The sequence below is a fragment of the Leucopleurus acutus genome, assembly GCF_964270905.1.
Source record: "Leucopleurus acutus genome assembly, chromosome: 5".
NCBI lineage: Eukaryota > Metazoa > Chordata > Mammalia > Artiodactyla > Delphinidae > Leucopleurus > Leucopleurus acutus.
Window position 1 is genome coordinate 70,788,223 of NC_139147.1, and position 20,078 is coordinate 70,808,300.

The 20,078-nt window shown below is 44.3% G+C and overlaps 1 protein-coding gene across 1 annotated transcript in view; it reads right to left on the minus strand.

Moving 5' to 3' along the window:
- Window positions 1-20,078, minus strand: part of SLC12A8 (solute carrier family 12 member 8) — a gene marked incomplete at both ends in the record, with an annotated part of 130,044 nt that overhangs the window by 77,449 nt on the left and 32,517 nt on the right. The gene's annotated exons all lie outside the window — the stretch shown is intronic.

A 20,078-nucleotide genomic window follows, 5' to 3' on the forward strand; every position in this document is an offset into this window, starting at 1 on the left:
TTTTCACAAGTGGTCCCCCGAATCATAGATATAATACACAGTGATTACAGTCCTGAGTACAGGACTTTGAAGTTTGCCAGAGCAAGAGAGACAATGATCTTTCTCAAAAAGATACACTGATATTCTTTTATACCTGAAAAATATACCAATTTTTAGAGGGGGAAAAAAGTAAATAAAATTCTCTAATTAAAAAATTTTTTAAATATAGTCAATTTGTCATTTAAAAATATTAGCACCAGACCTCTGGGGTAGGATGGCAGACTGAATACATGTACTTAATTTTGTTCTCTCCCCAGATCCCACTTACAGACAGTAAAGGTTTTTTGTTTCTTGTTTTTTTTTTAAAGGATGTAAATCCGTAAGAATGGAGAAAACAGCAACAAAGTTTTGGAAGCTATAAAGTAGATGGTGCAGTGGAACTAGGATCAGACGTGAGAAAATGGAATCTCAAGTCTGCAGAGGGGAAAGCAAGAACCAACCTGACTGACCCCACACAATTCTCAAAGGTCTCAGCATGGGCAGTACCAGGTGTCTGGACATGGGAGTGAGAGTTGGTGGGTTGAAACAAGGAAGACCAAGGTGGGAACTCTGAGAAGTCACTCATGCTACGAGGCACCTGGTGCTCCCCAACCTGCAGAAGTCTGGAGGTTTATTCTCTGGAAAGGTAAGCCAGGGGCTTTGACAGGGCGTGCCAGGCCCAGCTGAGGGAAACTGAGTCTATATTTACAGAATACTGGAAGCAGAGACCCCCCCAGGCCCCCCAACTCAGCTCCCACAACAAGGGCAGCCAGAAACATCCTTCAGCCAGATTGGAAGGCTCCTCTCTAGAGAAAGTAAAACAATTCCAGAAGCACATAAATGTATGAACCTAGGAGAGGGTCCCCAACAACTAGTCTATCCAAACTATCTCATGTAGCTCAAAATTGACAGGACTCAACTGTGTGCTCAGTACTTCCAATCAGCTTTTTACCCCCCAACTTTTGTCATGAACAGAAAGTCAAGAACTACCAGATATATGATAAATTCCTCTATTATAGAGGCTAAAACCCAAACAAAGAGGAAAAGGGAGCTTAGGGGAAGCAGAAACTATGCAGAGATTTTTTTTTAATCTTTAATATATCAATAAATCTTTTGAGAGCTAAGAGAAAATATTGTATCTATGAAACAACAAAAACAAAAAGATGTTATTAAAACAATAAAAGGTAATATTCAGAAAACTAAAAAAAGTCTTGATTAGTAAAAACATGGTAGCAAAATGAGGAAGCTGATAGAAAGAATGGCAGATCAAGCTGAGGGAAACTCTCAGAAAGTGAAGATAAAAATAGGTGAGAAAAAAATCAGAGAATCCAAATAGCAGAAGTACCAGAAAGAGAGAACAGAAAATACAGGGAAAAAAAATCATCATTGAAATTATTCAAGAAGATTTCCTAGAACTGAAAGATGTAAGTTATCAGAAAGGACCCCCCAAGTCCCCAGCATAACATAAATAGAATCTCATAATAACATATCATTTTGAAATTTCAGAAAACTGGGGGCAAGAAGAACTTCCTCCTAATTCACAGTTACATAAAAAGGATTATGAATCAGAATGACTTTAGACTACTCAGCAGCAACACTAGAAGCATGGAGATAAGCAATCAGAAATCTAAGAGAAAATAATTTCCAACCTAGAATTTCATACCCAGCCAAACTATCAGTCAAGTATAAGCAGAGGAAAAAGAATTTTCAGACACAGAAAATCTCAACCAATTGATCTCCCATATGCTCATTCACAAGAAGTTACTAGAAGATGACCGCTATCAAAATGAGAGAGCAGACTCATAGAATGGCACTGTATTCAGAAACAGGAGTTCCAACAGAGAAGAGAGATAAAGGAGGATGAATGGAGATCCTGGGATGACAGCTATGCACAGGAGTAGAGGGTGACCACCCAGACTGGAGCAATGTGACTAAGGACATGTTGAAAGCCGTCATCACCAAGACCCCCACAGCCGCTGCACCTAGTTTCTAACCTGAGGTCAGAACACTGGGGTGAACTTATCTCAGAGTCTTAGCTGTGCTTGGCTCATCTTGACCATGAACTTGGCCATGAAGTTGCTGCTCTCCCCTCCTCAGACTGCTGCTTCACCCCCCAGAAGTGCTCTATTTTGACCTACTCCTGAGGGCTAGAGGAAGGCAATGATCAGTTTAGACATTTAAATAGAGCTGCTCAGTCCTCTAAAGCAACCCTGACACATATTACAACCGTGAGAAAGGCAGGCACCTAAAGTCAGATAGTGATTACTTCTGGTGGGGAAGGAGAGAGACGCACTTGGGGAGGAAGGAACAGGGAGCTCCTATGGGACCAGCAATCTTCTGATTCTTAACCTGGGACTAGGTGACATTTTCCTAGTCTTTAACCAGGACATATGTCTTTACATACTCTTCTATATGCAAGATACATTTTACAATAAAGTAATTTAAGAGATTAATTTTAATGAAAATGTTGGAAGCAGGACTGTTTGCCCTCCTGTTTAGGGGTAACCCCCCGCCTTGTTCTTTCTCTGTAAAGTCCTGCACTTCATTTCACAGAGAAAAACATAATTGTTTACCTTTATGAAGTAATATGTCCATCTGTGAGATCTGGGTATACTTTCTGTAAAGACTTTGAGAATCTCCTTTGCATGTTCACAATTTCAGGCATAAATTATATCACCTCTTAAAACTGATGTGAAGACCAGATTAAATTAAGGACCAGAAGTTCCCCATCTCTGGCTTAAGGCCCAGGTCTAGGGTCATTAGACTTTCAAGAAGCGTGCAATGTACTGATTAAGAGTTTGGGCTCTGGGAGTTCCCTGGTGGCCTAGTGGTTAGGATTCGGCACTTTCACTACAGAGGCCCGGGTTCAATCCCTGGTCAGGGAACCATCCCGCATGCCACACAGCGTGGACAAAATACAAAGAGAAATAAATAAATAAACAAACAAACATTTAAAAAAAAGAGTTTGGGCTCTGGAACTAGACTATCTGGAGTGATTATCAACTCTACCAATGGTGTAACCTTAAGGCAAGATACCAATCGCAACCTCAGTTTCCCCATTTGTAAAACAGAAATAATCACACTACCTACCTCTCGTTGCAAGAAGTAAATGAATTAACACATGTGAAGTACATGAAACAATGCCTGACATATATTAAGTGCTCAATAAAGACTAGTTGCTATTATTATTACTATCATATAGATAAGCAACTGTCTTACTATGTGTGGCAACCATCTTTCTACAAAAGAAGTTATTTCCATCCAAAGGTCCACAAGTGCTGGGCCTTGCTGTGGTCAGTCCCTCTCCCCATGGCCTCTTGGTGTTCCACAACTGTCACTGTCTTTTAATCCGCCCCTGCTTGCAGATGCAAGTTTGGATGAAGCAGGTGGTGTTTGTAACAACTTGTCTAAGCCTTCTCACACTCAGGACTGAGACGTGGTAAAAGTGGCAGACTTAACTCGCAGGTGGGCTGTCCAAACAGCACCACTGCCTCCTTCACCAACTGGCATCATGAAGGGCCCCCTCTCAGCAGAGCCAACACACAGGTGTGAGAGATGACTCCCCGTAAACACACAGGACTCAGGGCCACAGTGGGGTCCGGGGCAAACAGCACTGGACTGGGAGTTGGGAGAACTGGGTTCCAACTGCAGCTCTGTGTGACTCAGGCAAGGCCAGTTAACCTCTCTGTGCCTGTTTTCTCACCCACAGAATCAGGCACACCATGCAACATTCCCGAGTTCTGGAATCCTCAGTGCATGTCGGTTTACCCTTAAATATGAAACCATTATTTCAGGGCGGAAGGGAGGTCAGTCACAGGGCAGTGAGTCTTCTGAAAACACAACCCATCGTCCAAAACTGACTTTGGAGCTGGTGCTGACCTGCACAGGCTTCCATCCCCATGTCTAGGCAGGGCCTGTAACAATGTTATCACTTTTTAAAACATATGCCTAAACTAGTTCCTACTGCAGACAACTGGCAGGTGCCCAGTTAATAGATTATTCCACCAGACAGTTGAATGCCTTGGCCATTGGTCAAAAATGAGGTCACTGCAATCCTATGTGCTATAATTGGAAAAGCCTGATGAGAAACAATTGTCTATTTTGTAACAAATAGGAACCCATATTCTGGTCTCCCTAAATTTGCCTTGCTTGGTGTGTGGTTCGGGAGCAAAGGAAGATCGTGTGTTCAAGGTCAAGTTGGCTCTGCTCTTTGACTCATCTGTTGTGCACCTGACTGTCCATGTGTGTTTCACATCAGCAAATCCCCAACCAGATTCCAGATGACCTGCTGGAATTTCTGGCCAACATCGCCAGATCCCTGGTCTTGCTGTCAAACCTGCACAGTTGGAAAAAACGGGTCAGGAGACTCCTGTCCCAGCCATCTGGACACACATACTCAGGGGATATGTGTAATATGAAGCACATGTGCTTTTCTGAAAAACAAAAATAAAAAAAGGTTTTAAGGGACACAGAGCTCTTATTACCGGAGGCTGTGGTGTCCTTCCAGCAGGCAGGCAGGCATTCCCAGACAGAACTAACCCCGCTGACCCGCTGCAGGTGAGACCTGCACTTTGATTTTACAAGTAATTCATCCACACATTTTTGTCAAGTATTTAATGTCTACCTAAGTAAGCATCTCTACTCACTGCAAACAAAAATCCAGGAGGAAAACTTTCAAAGCCACAGTTTCTTCTCGGCTGCAACCCTTCCTTCCTTCCTCCTTCCCAAGACCGTCTGACTGAACTTGAACCTGACCCTGCCCTGGGTTGGGCACTCCACACAGGCATTGTGGTTCCTCCCGCCAGCTGCAGCCTGTGCAGACAGAATACCTGAGAACCACGGCCAAAACAGGAAGGCCGGCGCCTCTCTGAAGGGAGGCCTGGGGAGTATCCGTCTCCCAGGCGACTGCAGATAAGAGATGAAGGGGCCGGACTTTCCACACCTCCAGTTACGTTCCAGAGCCTTCCCTTGCCCAGTCAGCCCATCTGATTCATTTTTCATTCATTCACCCAACACACGTATTGAGCACCACTGGTGTAAAGCCCTGAGCCGGGGCACGGGCACAAAGCAGGTTAAGAGGAACCTCTCTCTCAGGGGCCCTAGTGTTGTGACAGCCACTTGGGGGTGCCCCTGGCACCTTGCATGCCTCGGGGGCCTCCAGGGAAGCCTCTGCAATCCCAGCGCAGATCCCGCCAGCAGGGTCCCTGAGACAATGTCACGACAAGCAAAGCAAACAGAGGGCTTGAGCAGGGGAGTGGGCAGAAGATCACCCTGCCCAGCCCCCTCTCCCAGGTTTCACCTTTTCCCCTTAGCACAAGCTGGGGCTTCCAGATGCAGGTCCACTTTCCGGTCCCAAGAACATGTCCTGTCACAGAAGACTGGCAGGCTGCCCGTGGTGAATAAATTTTTCAAGACTAAATCATCAACACTGCCCAATTCTGGATCCTCCAAAAGCCTGCTCATTACCAGTCTGCAACAGAGAGTGTCATTAACTAGACAGTAACTGACTTCTATCCATGATGGCAAAATCTGTGTTTTACAGAGAGAGATTAGGGCAGTAATAAGGACCCCAGGCTGGGCCAGAAAGCCCCATATTGTAGCTCGTTCCAAGGATCCAGCCATGGATAGAGGTAGAGGGAAGGAAGGAAGGGGATCAGAGGAGGAAATGAGAAAATGAGGGAGGAAAAAAAAGGAGTCAGAAAGGGACGGTGAGTAAGAAAAAGAAGAGAGCAGGAGCAATCTAAAGGGCTTAAGATGCTACTTGCTGCTTCCCATCCCCCTATGGCCGCAAATTCCAGTAGACAGTCTGATGCCCCCACCAGGAGCCCTGTGGTCCTCGTACATTTCTGAACTAACACAACTTCCCAAGGAGTCAACTAAGAAAGTGGCGGAAGTTCCCGCCCATGCTAGGGTCAGGTCAGCTGAGGCCGACAATGTGGAGGGCAGAGGGCTGAGCGTCCGGGCTCCCAGACGAGCCTCAGCCCGTGCTCTCCAGGGAGAGGGGCGGTGCCTGAGGATCAGAGGCGAGCGTCCTGCCTTGAAATCGGTCCTGGTCAGCTAGCTTCTGCTGCCTCTGTCCCTGGTGGCATGCGGAAACCACGTTTTAGCCACTGCAGTACCTAGTTCCAGCTCCTGAACTCGCCTCACAGTCCTCTACCTCCACAGTCTCCTGCTTCCCCGGCAAGCTCTGAGCCCCCATAGTTCTTTTTTTAATTAATCAATTAATTAATTTATTTATTTATCTATGGCTGCGTTGTGTCTTCGTTGCTGCATGCGGGCTTTCTCTAGCTGCAGCGAGCAGGGGCTACTCTTCGTTGTGGTGCGCGGGCTTCTCACTGTGGTGGCTTTTCTTGTTGTGGAGCACGGGCTCTAGGTGCACAGGCTTCAGTACTTGTGGCTCACAGGCTCTAGAGTGCAGTCTCAGTAGTTGTGGCTCGTGGGCTCTAGAACGCAGGTTCAGTAGTTGTGGCGCACGGGCTTAGTTGCTCCGCGGCATGTGGGATCTTCCCGGACCAGGGCTCGAAACCGTGTCCCCTGCATTGGCAGGTGGATTCTTAACCACTGCGCCGCCAGGGAAGCCCTGAGTCCTCATAGTTCTGAGCAGGCAGGAGAGGGCCCACAGAGGTTGACAGGGTGTCAGACCCCCTTGAACTTCAGGAGAAAGGGAGCAGTAGAGAATTCTTGGTGGAGGAGAACAATTCCACCACCTTCCTCCGAGGGTATGCCCAGAGCCAGGAAGTAACTGGAAGCACCATGGAATAGCACTTTGGAGCCCAGAGTTCTGGGTTCACAGTTTAGCTGAGCCACTGACTGCAATCTCAGGAAAGTCGCATAACCTCTCAGGACTTCAACTTCCTTGTCTGTAAAATGGGAATAACCATCTCACCCACAGTACTAGGCTGTTTCAAGCATAAAATAGAATAGTTTGTGTGAAGTATCTGACACAGAGCTGGCGCTCATTACATCCATACACACAAATAAGCAGGTTCTGCCACATGTACGGCCCTTGGCTGACTGCTGGTCAAGTGAGAAACAAAGAGGAAAGAGGAGAAGGCCCTCGCCTTCAGGGGTGAAGAGTGAGTTCTTCAGTCTGGTCTCCAGGACTCTGCCAGCCTGAGCAGTGAGGTGCTTGGCCCGTCATGTTTGGTTTTTACTCCGCTGAGCCTGAGTCAAAGAGGCCTGCGTGACCAGGGCTCTTAACCCTGGCTGCACATGGAATTATCGAGAACACTTGAAAGATACAGACCAAGAGGCCCCGCCCCAGTGATGCTGATCCACTTGGTCTGGCGTGAGGCCTGGGATTCTGTTTTTCCCTGAGGCTTCCCTGGCGCTTCTAATGCGCAGGCAGGGTCGAGAACCTCAGGGACAGAGGCCGGGGCCCTCATTTAAAGAGCTCATCAGCAGGGCTGAGAAGACATTGTTCCCTCTCTGCTGGACCAGGAAAGGGGCTGGGTACCAAGGCCTGGGTTCTTGGAAATTACTTCACCTCTCGGGGCCGCTGTTCCTGCATCTGAGACGGAGAAAATAAGCCCGCCCAGCCTCCCTCACAGGGTCACCTGTGAGGGTTACATGAGATGGTGTGTATAAGGCACCGCCTCATAAGTAAAATGCAGACGCCAGGACTCCACCAACCATTCTGCATGAAGGAGTCCAGGTTTCCTCCTAGTCCCTCTGTGGGCGGAGAGGAAAGGCTGAGGGAGCTGCCCTGGGACAAGGCTCCCCAGCCCTCAGAGGCCAGAAAACAAACAGCCAGAATCACGACTCCACACAGAGGCCATCCTGGGCACTGCAGGGCCCCTCCAGGCAGGCCTTCCTCAGCGGTGCCTGGAAAACCCTTCCCAGCAAAGCCACGCAGCCCTGCAGAGATGCCCTCGCACGTGGAGGGAGAGAAGCCCACAAGGAAGGCTCGGGAAGCTGCCCAGGCGGGAGGATGATGCTACAGGGTCATGGTGGCAGCTGGGCCACTGTCTTCATCTCAGGAGGAGAATGGGGCCCCAGGAAAGGGGGCCCCCGGGCAGATGTTCCAGAGTGAGGGTGTCTGCAGACGAGCCATCTTCATATGCTGGGGCAGAAGAGGCTGCAGTGTGGCATCACCATCTTGCACTCAGTGTGCTCATTCCTGCACAAATATTTACTCAGCGTCTGCTAAATGCCAGGCACTGTGCTTCCCAGGAAGGTCCCAAGTCTCTTCTCAGTGGCCACAAGTGCAAGCCGACAGCGAGTTCCAGAGAACAGCCAAAGCATTTATGTGTTCATTACACCCTGAGTGGAACAGGGAACAGTCACCTGAAGAGTTTCTGGGGTGTATTCTTGCGTAAAGAACACACATTTTGGGCTTGCCTGGTGGCGCAGTGGAGAATCCGCCTGCAAATGCAGGGGATATGGGTTCGGGCCCTGGTCCGGGAAGATCCCACATGCCGTGGAGCAACTAAGCCCGTGCACCACAATTACTGAGCCTGCGCTCTAGAGCCCGTGAGCCACAACTACTGAGCCCGCGTGCTGCAAATACTGAAGACCGCGTGCCTAGAGCTCGCGCTCCGCAACAAGAGAAGCCACCGCAATGAGAAGCCCGCGCACAACGAAGAGTAGCCCCCGCTCGCCACAATTAGAGAAAGCCCATGTGCAGCAATGAAGACCCAATGCAGCCAAAAATTTTAAAAAAGAAAAAGAAAAAATAGATAAACCCCAAGTCCCTTAGCTTGGCAGACAAGGCCTTCCGTGAGCTGGTTCTGCCTCTCCTCACACCCTGAGCGCTCTCACTGTTTAATAACATATAACTCTCTTGGGTCTTTGTATAAGCTGCCCTTCTTGCAAGATGTGCTTCCTTCTCTTCTTCTGCTGGCTAAATCCTGTCTCCCCTCAACACTCAGCTCGGAGGGAATCTCCTTTCCTGACTCTCAGGCTGGGTTGAGAGCCTCACCCCACCCCCAGAAGCTCCCAGGTTCCCTGTGTAAACCCCTGTCATATTACTTGCCACTGCTCAGTAACGGTTTACTCGTCTGAGTCTCCCATGACACTGTGAGCAATTAAACTAAATGAAATGACACGTCATAACATGGATAAATCTCAAAAACATGTTGGCTGAGAAAAGCAAACTACAAGATAATTCATGCATCTACCATTCAAATATTTATCAAATGCAAGGATCCATGCAGTATGATTAAATGTATATAACAAACACTAAACAACAGTAGAAATCAACTGTCTACATACGGTGGAAAAATTAAAACGTACAGCCAGGACATACATCAGCCTCAGGATAGTGGCCGCCTGGGGAGAAGAGGGAGTGGTTAAAAGTGCAGCTTAAACTATGTCTGTAATGCTTCATTTATTTTTATTTTTAATAGAGATCTGAAGCAAAACTGGCAAAATATTATCCATGAAGTTTGGGGTGTGGATAGATAAGTATCTGTTATATTATTTCCTGTAGAGTTGAAGTACTTCATCAGTATATTTAAAAAATTTTAATGAGGAACCAGAGTCTCAAATGCCCTCCTGAACATCCCGGGAGGTCTGAGCAGACTGCTGCAGCCTCTTACCTCAACTGAACTCCCCGGGCCTGGCCGCCGCACTGAGCTGGGCAGGAAGGTAACCTGGAGATGTAAACATTACTTTTATCCTCATTTTCGCCGATGAGAAAACCGAGGCTCAGAACATCTGACGTTGCTCAGGCCCCACAGAGGCTCCTAGATTTTAGACCGTGTCATCTGCTTGTACCTTCTCCCCTACTATTTCATCCAAGAGCAAGAACTTAGGTTAAATAGAGCGTGGCAAAGAAAATTCCAGAAATAGAAACAGAGGTGCATTCATACGTATTTATAAACCAGCGAGTAGACATATTCTGGGGAAGAAGAGGGTTCAGAGAGGTGCCAAGCTGGAGATACAACCAAATAAGTAATTTAGCGCTTATTGAATGAAATAATGAAGCTTACTGAATGAAAACCAAACGGGTTTGGGTTTTGTCCTATAGTCCATAGAAGACTACTGGAGATGTTTAAGCCGGGGAGCAACATAAGCAAAGCACTGTTTTAGGAAAAGTAATCTGGCTTCAGTACATAGGAGATGTTGGTTGCCTATAGGAGATGGTAGGAAGGTTCTGGAGGGATCAAGTTAGATTTGCAAATCATCTAAGTGGCCCACGTAAGAAATGATATCTGCTGATCTAAGGTGAGAGCTGTGGGATTGAAAAAGATAGGAGGATTTAACCTAGACAGAGAAATAAAAGTTAACACCAAGCTTTCCAGGCTTGGGGATATTCAGAAGATAAGCTAATTATTTGCTTATTGTTTTTTGTGGGGGGAGAGGGTGAGGAGGAGACAATAAATAAAGGGAAGAGAAAGAAATTGAGTAGTTCAGTCTTGCTTGTCTCTAATTCAAGGTGACGTTCAGACATCCAGGTAGTGATCCACTAGGAGCTGGTGCTACGGGAGCTGAGTTCAAGGAAGCTGGAGAGGCAGGTGAGAGCCACCTGAGCGTCAGTGATGGCGGAAGGCTCTCTGGAGGAGAGAGCACAGAGAGAAATACTGACGGCAGAGGACTGACCCTGGGCCCCCTGCCCACGTCAGGGGACAGGAAGACTAAAAGGAGAGCCAAGACAGTGCTGTGTCCTAGAAGAAATAGGAAGACTGAAGGTCGGTGTCTCCCCACCTCCAAATTCACATGCTGAAACCTAACCCTCAATGTGATGGCATTAGGAGGCGAGGCCTCTGGGAGGTGATTAGTTCACGAAGGTGGAATCCTCATGAATGGGATCAATGCCCTTATAAAAGAGACCCCAAAGGGCTTCCTCACCCTTCCTGCAGGCGAGGACACAGTGAGAAGACAGCTGTCTACGAAGCAGGAAGCACGCCTGCGCCACACATCAAATCTGCCGGTGCCTTGGACTTCCAGCTCTGAAACTGTGAGAAATTAATACCTGGTATTTATAAGCCGCCCAGTCTACGGTACTTTGTTACAGCAGCCTGAATAGACTGAGACAGCTGTCAATGGTGCGAAAGGGGTCAAGAATAAGAAAGAGCAAAGGTTCTGGATTTGCGGATCGAGAGGTTCTGGATTTGGGAAATTTCACAGACAGCAGAGTCAAGCATGTTGGACCCACTCCTTTTATAGCTCCTGAGCTGTGGCCCTGGCCTTCTTACAAGCAAGCACAAGCCCCCTCCCTCACCAAGCAGAACCAGCTCCCACCTGCCGGCTCAGCACGAGGGAAGCCGTGCTGGCCACGGCTGTGCACTGCCCAGCAAGCCACCCCAGTGGAGGTGGCCAAGGCAGACCGGCGTGTACAACATGGGCGTGGGAGTGGAGGGTACTGAAGAGCTGGGCCAGGCAGCAGTCTTCCTAGAGAGCCAAAAAGTGAGGCTTGGAGATGCACCATTTCATTTTTAAATGTAGAACAAAGAATTAAAATGTGCCACATGTCACTTTATTTTCTAAAACGTATTTTCTCTCTATCGGCCTGACTTCTCCAGCAATAAAATCATTTTGGCATGACGCTCATCTCACATAAATGAAAATATAATCCAAGAAAACGGTATTGTAGGAACTTTAAGCCAAGCAAATGCTTGACAGTACCTTGTTTAAATTAAGTCATCATGCTGTTTAGCTTTTTACAGTAATGGAGCTCTGTGTCTCCACAGAGCCTTGTGCAATGATGCATGTTTTGGAAGAAACAGGCGAGGAGGTGGGAAAGGAAGAGGCCCCGAGCTGCCTGCCTGCAGGCTAAGGAGTCAGGAGGTGAGGAAATGGAGGTGATGAGAATATCCACTCTCAGGGGAAGCTTGGAGATGATATAAGAGATATGACACAGAGGCTTGAGATGTAAGGATGAGATACGTCACAGTGGTTTGAGTGGAGGGGAGGACGTGCCAGGTGAAAAACACCAGACTAAAGGGAAGTGTGCATCCCGAACATGAGGCCCCCAGCACTGTCCCCCACCTCCACCCTGCTCTCAGGACTGTGGCAGCCCGGCGTGCCCCTGGCAGGAGACTGGAGAACTTTCTGGAGAATATGAACTGCACCAGAGGAAAGACCTACAGAAACTGACATTTGGGAGACTTCTGATGAAAGAGCCCACTTTGCCACAGGATCCCCCCACAGTGATGCCCTCCTGCCAACCGCCACCCACTCTGCACGGAGAACTTCGAATCAGCCTCTCAGGGCCTCTTTCTTAAAAAAGAAGGAACGACCAAGGACTGTAAGAGAGCTTTGGAGAAAGCTTGCAGCAATTAACTCAGAAAACAAAACAGGATCTAACAGAAACAAAGAAGCCTGGAAAAAAAACAGGTGATATAGAGAGGGGAACAAAATTTCAAAAGAAAATAAAACCCCTATAATTTATAGGTTGAAAGAGTCAAAAGGAGATATTATAACCATAAAACAAGAACAGGATATGATTTTAAAATTAACAGAGAGCAACAAAGAGCTCTTGGAAATTAAGGATAGCCAAAACCAAAAATTCAGTTAAAAGGTTGTAAGTAAAGGTGAGGAACTCTCCCATAAAGTAGGGTGGAAAAAAAGGAATAAACTATAGAAGAAAGATTAGAAATATAATGATAACAGAAGGTTCAAACCATGCGCTCCAATATCTATCCAACGAGCCAGAATTCAAGAAAATTTTAAAAAACAAAGCCAGAGAAAACAAAGAAGAAACTGTCCCAGAAATCACTGAAAATTCCAAATGGAAAGCGCTTGGTCCAATTAATAAAAAAATTTCATTATGCAATTTTAAATCTCAGGGTAAAGGGAAGATCTTAAGCGCTTTGAGGAGAAGAAACAGGTTACCTACCAAGAGGAGAAATCAGAATGGCACTAAACTCCTAGATGCTGCTGAATGGTAGAAGGTAGAGCAACAATGACTTCAAAATTCATGATTCATGTTTATTTCCCCACAGCAAGCAATCCTCTGGCAATTCAGTGTGGTCTCCCACAATTCAACTTAATTCTGACACTATCTACCTGGAGACAGCATCAGATCCCACAACTAAGGGCTCCATCCTACAAGGCTGTCCCCTCCCCTTCAGATGGCACTCACAAGTCCAGGCTGTCTGTCACCTGTGCTTCTGACCCACAGGCTATTGGAGGTTTCAAAGATCCCTTCCTTGGGTTCAGTTAGTTTGCTAGAGTGGCTCACAGAACTCAGAGAAACATGTTTCTTAGTAGATCACCGGTTTACTACAAAGGGATATAACTCAAGAACAGTCAGATGGAAGAGACGCACAGGGCAAGGTACGGAGCTTCCATGCTCTCTCTGAAAGCCACTGTCTCCTCATCTCCATGTGTTTGCCAACCCAGAAGCTCTTCACACCCAGTCCTTTAAGGTTTTTACGGAGGCTTCGCTACACAGGCATGACTGATTAGATCACTGGTCACTGGCGTTTGAACTCAATCTCCAACCACTCTTCTCTCCCCTGAGGTGGGGGAGGGGGGGCCCTGAAAGTTCCAACCCCCAGATCACAAGGTTGGCTCCACTGGCAACCAGCCCCCATCCTGAGGTGCTTTCCAAAAGTCACCTCATTAACATAAAAAAAGATACCTTATAGTTCTCACCACTGGAAATTCTAAGGTTTTTAGGAGCTCTATGCCAGAAATGGATGAAGACCAAATACATACATATCTTATTATAAATCACAATATTACATAAGGGAAAATGATTTTCAGCCTACATTTTTATATCTCCTACCAATCACATGTGAAAGTGGAAAAGTGACATATTCCATTGTAGACAGAAGAGGATGATCTGGGATCCAGACAACAGGGACCAACACCAGGGAGCAGGGAAGGCAAGTACCAGTATAAGAGCGGTGATCAGGCCCGAGACTGTCCATCCAGGAGAAGAACAATGAGGAGGGAGTCTCCAAGAGAAACATAACATAGGGAGCACTGAGGAAAATGCCTATAAGTATTTGAAAGCTCTACAGAGAATTTTTTAGAATAGCGATAATCACCTAGAAAAGAAAGCAAATGAAAAAATGGAATGTAGTGGGTTGACTGGTGGACCCCCAAAAGATATGCCCACGTCCTAATGCTGGGAACCTGTGAATGTGACCTTATATGGAAAGAAAAAAAGGTCTATGCAGATATAATTAAGGCTCTTGAGATGAGATTATCCTGGATTATCCAAGTTGGACCCATTTCCAGTGACAAGTTTTCCTTATAAGATACACACAGAGGAGAGATAAGAGGAGGAGAAAGCCACGTGAGGACAGAGGCAGAGACTGGATGAGGCAGCCACAAGCCAAGGAACTCCTGGAGCCATCAGAAGCTAGAAGAGACAAGGAAGCATTCTCCACAGACTTTGAAGGGAGTGCGGCCCTGCCAACACCTTGATTTCAGACTCTGAGCCTCCAAAACTGTGAGGGAATAAATTTCTATTGTTTTAAGTCACCAAGTTTGTGGTAATTTGTTAAAGCAGTTTTATGAAACTAATACACGGAGTAAATTTAATTTTAGGAAAAGCTGAAAAATATACAAAAAGAAAGCAATCAGAGTACACGATATGACTCAAAAATTAGTATTTTTACTAGCTGTATTACTTTACTACATATAAAAATTAATTTTAAAAGAACAAATGACATGTTAGGAGAATTTTTTCAACATATATAACAAACATTGTCTAGACTGATATAAAGCCAAACAAATATCTGTTTTATGTTAAATTAATTGCTAAGGTAGAAGAGCTATAAATCATTAAAAAGTATGAAAATCTAAAGGAAAAATAGGGAAAGAGTACAGACAATTCAAAGAAAACTAAATACAAGTGGCAATAAAAATATGAATAATATTACCCTCATTAATGATTTAAGAAAAGCAAATTTTTAAGAAGATCACCATTTGTGCCCATCACATGGCAGACATTTAAAAGATTGAACATATCCAATACTGTCAAGGGTTTGGGGAATCAATAACTCTTAACATACGGTTACTGGGAGTTCAGAGTGGAAAAATATTATTTCAAGGCCATTTGGTAGAACCCAAAAAAATTTTAAATGTGCTTGATCGATGTCCTATGAGTTCTACTGATAAGCCTTGATCCTCCAGAAACAGTCCTTCAAATTTTGCACAAGGATATTCACGTCAGCAACTTGTAACAACAACACACTGGAAAAACCTAAGTATCCATCAATAAATTAATGTTTTATATGGAATATGGAAGACTAGGCAGGCGTTAAAAAAAAATGAGGGAATCCTAAATGTACTGACATTGCAGGGTATCCAGGATACGTTATTGGTTGGGAGAGAAGGAGCAGCAAGACAATGCAGAATTACATTTTTACAAAGAACTATGTTTATACGTTTATGTATGTGCACATGTGCGTATGTGCTTGTACATGTATAGAAAATAGACTGGAAGGATGTTCACCAATCTCCCTCTGGGGATGGCAGTGCGGAAATGGAGTAAGGGGAAAGAGCTTTCACTTTTTGCTTTATATTTCGAATTAAAAAAATTTTTTACAACATAAAAACATTAATGTGGTCTTTGAAATAAAAGAAAAACTAAAATTTGACAAGTGTATGTAATTTGTTTTCTGATTTTAAAATTAACTGTTGTGGTTTTGAAATGTGTCTGCAAATTCTTTGATACTTCTCCATTCAAAAGGTGGAAACTAAATCCCCTCTCTTTGAATGAGGGCCTAAGTAACTCATTTCTAACAAATAGCTTGTGGTAAAAGTGCTGCTATGTGATTTCTGAGGCTAGATCATAAAAAGGATAACGCATTCTCTCTCTCTCTCTATCCCCCCCCCCCGCCTCCCTCCCTCCCTCCCTCGCTCTCTCACTCTCTCATTTGTTCTTGAGGAATCCGGTCACCCCATGACTTGAGGACACTTAAGCAGCTCTCTGGAAAGGACCACATGGAGAGGAACTGAAGCCTCCTGCCAACAACCAATAAAACTTGCCAGTCAGATCCACCAGCTCCAGTTAAGCCTTCATATGTCCGCAGCCCCTGAACCTCATGAGAAACCCTGAGCCAGAACCATTGACCAAGCTATACCCAAATTCCTGGCCCACAGAAAAGGCAAGAAATAATAAGTGTTTATTGTTGTTCTGTGCCACTAAATTTGGGGGTAATCTGTTCAAAAGCAATAGCAATGAATACCTACCAATCTCCCTCTGGGGAGTAGAAGTGGGGAAATGGAGGGTTTGTTTTTTTTTTCACTTCCTACATTTTTACTTTATACATTTAAGATTGTTTGGATCTTTAAAGTCATTTATATTTAAGGAAAGGGAAAGGAATAAAGTTACACTTAAAAGTATTTCAAAAACTTTTTTTTCCTGACCTTAAAAATAACACTAGTGAAAAAGGACAAAGTTGGAGGACTGACACTACCCACCTCTAAGACTCACTATAAAGCTATAATAATCATAAAAGAGTGGTACTGGAGAATAGATAAATAGAGCAATAAAACAGAACAAAGAGCCCAGAAATAGACTCACACAAATACAGGTAACTGATCTTTGACAAAGGAGCAAAGGCAATTCAATGAAAACAGGATAGTCTTTTTAACAAACGGTGCTGGAACGACTGAACGTCCACATGCCAAAAAAAAAAAAAAAAACCTAGATATTCACCGTATATTTTCCACAAAAATTAACTCAAAATGGATCGTAGACCTAAATGTAAAACACAAAATTATAAACCTTCTAGAAGATAACATAGAAGAAAATCTAGGTGATTTGGGGTTTAGTAGTGAGTTTTTAGGTACACCAGCAAGTGCATAATCCAAGAAAGAAAAAAACTGGTGTTAGACTTCATTACAATTAGAAACTTCTGCTCTGCAAAAGGCTCTGCTAAAAGAATGAAAAGACAAGCCACAGACTGTGAAAAACATTTGTAAAACATATATCTGATAAAGGGCTTATATCCAAAATATAAAGACTTCTTAAAACTCAACAATAAGAGGACAACCCAATTAAAAAATGGGACCTCACCCAAAATGATATACAGATGTCAAATAAGCATATGAAAACATGCTCAATATCATATATCCTAGGGAATTACAAATTAAAGTAACAATGAGATATCACTATGCCCCTATCAGAACGGCTAAGATCCAAGAAACTGACACCACCAAATGCTGACGAGGATGTGGAGCAACAGGAACTCTCATTTGTTGCTAATGGGAATGCAAAACAGTACAGCTACTTTGGAAGACAGTTTGGCAGTTTCTTACAAAGGCAAATATAGTCTTATCATACGATCTAGCAACCATGCTCCTAGGTATTTATTCAAATGGGCTTAAAAGTTACATCTTCATTAAAAACCTGCATACAAATGTTTATAGAAGTCTTATTCATAATTGCCAAAAGCTGGAAGCAACAAAAGTGTCCTTCAATAGGTGAACGGACCAAAAACAAAAAACAAACTGTAGTACACCTACACAATGGAATATTACTCAGTAACAGAAAGATATGAGCTACCAAGGCACACACACACACACACACACACACACACACACACACTCACAAACAAAACAAAAGACATGGAGGAACCTTGACTGCATAATGCTTAGTGAAAAAGAGCCAGGCTGAAAAGGCTCTATGCTGTATGATTTCAACTATATGACGTTCTAGGAAAGGCAAAATTATAGAGGCAATAAAAAGATCAGTGGTTGCCAGGAGTTCGGGACTAGGGGTAGGGGACGGGGGTGAAATATATGGAGCCCAGGAATTTTTAAGGCATTACAACTATTCTGTATGATACCGTAACGATGGATACATATCATTATATATTTGTCAAAACCCATAGAACTATACAACACAAAGGATGAATCCTCATCTAAGCCATGAATTTTAGTTAATAATAATGTGTTACTATTGGTTCACCAATTATAACAAATGTATCACACTGATGCAAGGTTTGATAGGGGAAATGGGTAGGGAAAGGAGAGAGAAAGGATATGGGGACTTCTGTACTCTGTGCTAATTTTCTATAAACCCAAAACTGTTCTAAAAACTGAAGTCTATTATTATTTTTTTTAAATAGCACTAACTAATTGAAGGAAAAGTAGAAACAAGGTAATACAGTCACCCATAATCTCAGCAGAAAGATGACCACTGTTAACACTTGGGCTTAGTTCCTTCCAGTCTCTCTTCCAGTTTTTTTTTTCAAATGTCCACATGTATGTCATTTTCTAAAAGAGTTGAAATAATTCTGCTAAACCCATTCTGAAGGTTTATGGTCTAGTTTCAGTTTGGATTTTTAACTGCAAAGAAAGCAGCCCATATAAAACACCAGTGATACCAAAAACAGATTCTAGAGGGGCCAGTTACTATGGGAATAATTGAAAATAAATTTCATTTCGCACTACACCCTGGTAATGTACTGACCAGAAGGAAAGAGAAATATTTGGAGTAAGTCAGAAGAGCAGCCAAGAAAACTTCTAATCAAGAAGGCAAATACGACAGCCCACGGAGGTTTCCAAGAAGCCGGTAGCATCACCGTGCAATTTAACTACTTATGCTCTTGCAGCAACCATGTCAGCAGGCGGAAAGGACCCAGGCATGAAGTCTGGAGTGCGCTCTCTCTCGCTCTCGCTCTCGCTCTCTCTCTCTCTCTCTCTCTCTCTCTCTCTCTCTCCTTCACTGATAGTTTGATGGCCAAACAGCCAGCAGGTCTCTCTCAGGATGTGGGCTGTCTCTGCAGCGTGGTGCAAAGCCAGGAAAAAAATCACTCCTTCCCCCCAGTGGAGATGCTCCAAATGTTCAGCAAGCTGCAAGGCTCAGGCTGGACACTGCACTGGCCCTTAGCACTGGAGTGGGCCCTGGGGGCTCCCCGATGTACAGGGGTTAACATTTTAGATGTTAGATCATGGGGCAGTCTGGAGGTTCTGGGGGATGGACCAGGATGCCAGAGGGTAGGAGGCATGCAGGGAGCTCAGATGAGTGACTTTTCCCACAGAAGAATCTTAATAGATGAAAAAGCAATAAAGCCAGATGAGGGTGTACCAACTGAACTGTCACCTTCCCGCAACCAACACTTTTATGAAAGACGAGACTGTTTAGAACACACCCCAGGGGCAGCCTTGAAGGGGAAAAGAAGAGCCGCTATCAAAGAAAGACAGTGGTATTGTTCCCACCTCAGGAAAGAGCTCAGCTTTACAGTCAAACAGGTCCAGTTTCACACGCAGATCTGCCATGCGTTACTACAAATTATATAATCCTCGCTTTCCTCTTCTGTTAAATGGGTATAACTGTTCCTCCCCCATGAGGTTATGATAATGAGATAAGCCCTGTGAGGTGCTAGCCATAATGCCTGGCACAGAAGTGCTCATCCAATACAGCGGCCGTCGCCGCCACCACCACCATTAGAGGTGGCTGGTCTGTGCTCTGGATCTCTTTCCTTTTTCTTTGTTAACACAGCTGGTGGTCCCAGCTCCCTTTCTCTGTCCATATTCCAATGTAGATGCCTAGTCACTATTGCCATAAAAAGACAAAGTACCCGGAGTGTGAAATATCAGGCAGTTATCTTTTTCCTACAGCATCCCAGGAATAGTTCCGTACTCTGGAGAGAAACAAAGACTTTTGATGCCAAACCACCCCAAATCACAAAGCTACAAAATTATGGACACTTTGGGTAATAGCGTTTCAGTCAAAGCATAGGATTTAGGGTTAGAGTTGCCATGTATCCTCAAGGCTGCAGAAAATCCAGGGTTAGAGTAAACAGTGATTGATTGATTATCAATATATGACACCATTTCCAAATGGTACAAAAGAATACCCTGCTGTTTATTTCCTTTCTTTAAGCTTAGTTAATAGATTCATATTTTTGTTTTGAAAAAACTTAATATTGAAAACTATAGACAATCAAACACATATCTGTCCCGCTCTCCCAGAAATGACAATTGTTAACATTTGTTATGTTTGCATCAAGTCTTTTTTTAAAAAGAAATAAAATATGACAGATTAAATTAAAATCTATTTCCTTCCCTACTCTCAAATTTATTTCTTGCGTATAATCACTTTCATGAATTGATCTTTGTCAAATCCAGTTCTACTTAATTCTGGTCTTTATCTAAATTTTCTTTTCTTTTTTTTTTTTTTTTAACGGCAAGTAAATAGAAAGAAA